A 4,360-nucleotide genomic window follows, 5' to 3' on the forward strand; every position below is an offset into this window, starting at 1 on the left:
CTTCCAGCTGCCTGGCTGCCGGCCGCCATCTTGGCTGACAGTTAATTTGCATAAGGATATGCTGATTAGCCAATGGGAAGGGTAGCGGTCGTACGCTAATTACCATGTTTCTCTTTTATTATTGTAGATGCTATGTGGAAAGCTGAAATGAATAAGATGTAGTCAGTACCTCCCCAAAACTCACAACTAATTACACTCATAGAACCTAGTTACGTTAACTTACTGGTAATCAAGAATCCATTAACTCATTCAAGAGCCCCTACTTTCAAGGACTTCACAATCTGTGGAGAAAGCAAATTAACCCTATAATGTAAGAAGAAATATGACATGGGAAGTATAGGGCAGTAGAAAAGATATCTATGTCATACACGGCAGAGAGCTTCAGGAAAGCTTCCTAGAAGAGACCGCATTGAAGCTGAATGTTGACGGATGAGTGGGAGTTAATGAGTAAGAGATGCTACAGGTTGTTCAAGATGAAGGCAGCATGTGTGAGAATGTGTGTCTACGTGGTGTTGGTGATGGGGAATGATGAAAGAAGAGTCTCGGGCAGGCAAAGTCTGGATCATGAAGGACCTTATATGTTATGGGGAGGATTCGTTTCTGAAAGAAGTAAATAGTCATTGCAGGGGTTTAAGCAGGGGAGTGCCTTAAGTATATTTACATTTTAGAAAGATCACTGTTGAAACAGGATTGTGCATGAACTTATTGAAGGAAGTCAGAGAGTACCAGTTAGGAGGGTGGGAGTTATTCTTATGAGAAAGGATGAGGGTGAGGATTAAAGCCATGCCAGCAGGGGAAGAAGAGGGAGAATAGATTCAATTGAAGGAGGAAGCATGGACAGGACTTCACCAATTACTTATGGAGAAGTTAAGGGAGAAGTACATAAAGGCTCTCAGATATTTTAGCTTGGACATCTTGGAGAAAGTTGTTCATTTGCCAGGAAATAGAAGAGGAAGAAAGATTTTCCCATTTGTTCTTTGGATTTGACATGCCAATGGGATATCCAGATAGAGTTATCCCTTGGCCATTGGTCAGATCTAAGATTTGGGACAGAAGTCTGGTTGTTGATAGACTTGAGAGGCATCAGAATATAACTAAGGGTGACTATAGATGAAGCAGGGTGAGTGTAGGAGTGTGAATGAGGGAACCTTAAACTCAGTATTCATTTGTCACTCTTTTGTGATGTTTGCTTTTGAAACCTATTAAATTTGTATACATAGTTAAAGCTGTTCTTTTTTTTCTGGGCTTTCTACTATTAGTATCATAACAGTAGAAATATTTTTGTTAATACCTTAATATTTGTATGGCTCTTTTTGCAAAGTTTAGTCAAAACTATTTTCCCCACCTGCTATAAATTTTGTAGATTCAATTTATTTATTTAATTTTTTTCCCTTTTTTTCCATCATCATTTATGCCCTCTATGCCCTCGTCGACCTCTACCTACCCCACTTTAGACTGATTTTAAAAATCCTATCGGGATAATGATTGGGTTTGCAATTTCTTTTCATGGCCTCCAGATTACTTCATTTTTGTTTATTGGTAGTTCCTTGTTTCATTTGACATTTTTTTGTTAAACATTTGCTTTGTTTCAGATGACTCTATAGGTATTTTAAGGAGATTTAGGAGAGAAGATTTCACTAGGTGCTTATTCATTTGTAAATCCCTTGCTTTATATTTTATCTGATATTCATGTATTGACTGCATGGCTGATGAATGGGTTAATCGGTGCTTTAAAGGAGTTTATAGTCTAGTGGGGTAAACTAACCACAATACAGTGCATGAGTGTGCAAACCAATGTGTTTTTACCAAATGTTTGAGGTTACAGAAGAGAGAACAATTGATTTCTGGGGTGAGAGAGATGGGAAAAGAGCAGTGAGGAGGCATGTATAACAGGGAGGAAGGGTCATGACACAGGAGGCAGCAGCATGAGCCAAGGCCAGGTGTGGAGGTGCCTGGTGTGGATGGGGAGTGGCCCTGCAGGGGCAGGCTGCTTGGGAGGGGTGCTGAGAGGTGAAGTTGGAGGATGAGCAGGAGCCAGTGTGTGAAGGGTGCCGCAGGCCCCTGTTCTTTCAGTCTTTTCACATGTTACCCCCTTGATTGTCATAGCAGCTCTGTGAAAGGAAGGAGAACGTGCAGATGTTTCTTTACCTTTTGCACGTTCGCTCTTCCTTCTTTTCATAATTTCTACTCTAATTACATGTGAAAAAGTGTTTATCATTATTCCTATTTTATGGACAAGGGAACTAATGCTCAGTGATTTATCTAGGTCAGTGATTTTCAATCTTTTCATCTTGTGGCACACCAAAATTTCTAAAATTCTGTGGCACACCAAAAAATAGATTTTTTGTCAATCTGACAAAAAAAAATAGGTATAATTTCGATTCACTCACACAGATGGCTGTTGTTGTTTTGGCTGTTGTCATTTTTTTATTTGACAATCTAAGGCAGTGGTTCTCAACCTTCTGGCCCTTTAAATACAATTCCTCATGTTGTGACCCCCAACCATAAAATTATTTTCGTTTCTACTTCATAACTGTAATTTTGCTACTGTTATGAATCGTAATGTAAATATATGATATGCAGGATGGTCTTAGGAGACCTCTGTGAAAGGGTCGTTCAACCCCCAAAGGGGTTACGACCCACAGGTTGAGAACCACTGATCTAAGGGGAAAGAGGTCACTTCCCCTGACTAAATAGTCAGGTATTGCATGTTTTAAAAATTCTTGTGGCACACCCGTTGAAAACCGCTGAACTAGATCCATATGGCTAAGAAAAAACTGATTTCGTACTAGAGCCTAAGTCTTCTAATATACTAGACTTCTTTTACATTAATTCAACGCCATCCTCTTTTCTCCTTTTTCTATTCCAGTTACTTTTAATTCTGAAAGTTAGGAGGTTGGTAGTAAATTGCATAATTGAATTACTGAGTGAAAGGATATAATTTGAGCAAATTTGCTATCTTTGTGTTTTCTCTCATGGGTGGTTTCGATAGACAATAGTAAACAGTGAAGAATCTAGAAGAAAAATGGTTAGCCTACAGTGATCTTCTGATTTGCAGGTCTGAGAAGGTTAGAACTTGGTAACTTTATTTTGTTTTATTTCAATTTAGCTCTTTATAATGAAAATTTTCTAACATATCTAAAAATAGAAAATTACTCTGATTTGCAGGTCTGAGAAGGTTAGAATTTGGTAACTGTTTATTTTGTTTTATTTCAATTTAGCTCTTTAAAATGAAAATTTTCTAACATATCTAAAAATAGAAAATTACATTGAACCCGTAAGTACTTATCATTCAGCTTCAACATTTATTAACTCATAACCATCTAATTTCACATATAACCCTCTCCCCATACACACATCTGCCCTCAGATATTTCTGAGACAATTTCACTAACTTGAACTGTTAATAAAGTTATGCTCGAGTTTAACTTGTGCTCTTATCTCTGTTTGTGTCCCAGGCCTTAGGTCTAGTTCTTAATATTTGACCAGCTCTTTTCCTTCCTGACCATGGTGCTTATTGAAAACAAAAGCCTAGTATACTGCTTCTTTAAGAAGATGTGTCCCAGAAGATTCCCAGAGATCATCAGCTGTGTATAACATGGTCTTCTTACTATTTGCCATTTATTGTCAGTGGTTCTAGTGCTGGCCTCCAATGTGTAGTTAGAAAAACATGTTCTCATGTTTGTGCTCTGACCATGAGCTGACATAAGGATTGATATTGCAACATGGGTTTATTTGTTGATTGGCAAAGTTATTCAGATTAACTCCTGGAAACATTAATTGGCAAGTTCAAGAGCTAGAAGGGAATAGAGAAACCAGCTATAAAGTAGGTTTACAGTTCTGAGTACATGAAACTCAAGAGTTTATTCTTGTAGTATTACTTATTAATTATTGTATTATTTTCCATACAAATAACTGTAAACCTACTTTTGCCGTATCCTGTAGATTGAACTTTAGACAGCAGGCAAAATGGCATTGGCTGTTGCTATTTGCGACATTAGTTGGCATCATAAATAGGCATGGGAAGCAAGGAGCTAATGATTAACGAAAAAAGTTTTTAAGAGATCATTGCATTCCTATAATTTGTCTTTTGCTGGAACATTTACCCAGCATCTCGTTGAACCTAGCACATGGCCACTTCCATGCATGTGCTTGGACCTGTGTGTATGCACTGAGTGTTGGACGTGGTCTTGCTGACTACCAGACTCTGTACCTCTACTTTTGTTGAGTGATACTGTTTTGTTATTAAAAATGTTTATAAAATTTGCAAAGATGTAAGTATAGAAGTATAATGTCAGCACTCTCTCATTCTGTAGAGCAGTATTTCTGGGAGTCTTCCATTTAGCTTGCTGGGAAAAGGC

Source organism: Myotis brandtii, unplaced genomic scaffold, assembly GCF_000412655.1.
Source record: "Myotis brandtii unplaced genomic scaffold, ASM41265v1 scaffold363, whole genome shotgun sequence".
In the NCBI taxonomy this organism is placed as follows: domain Eukaryota; kingdom Metazoa; phylum Chordata; class Mammalia; order Chiroptera; family Vespertilionidae; genus Myotis; species Myotis brandtii.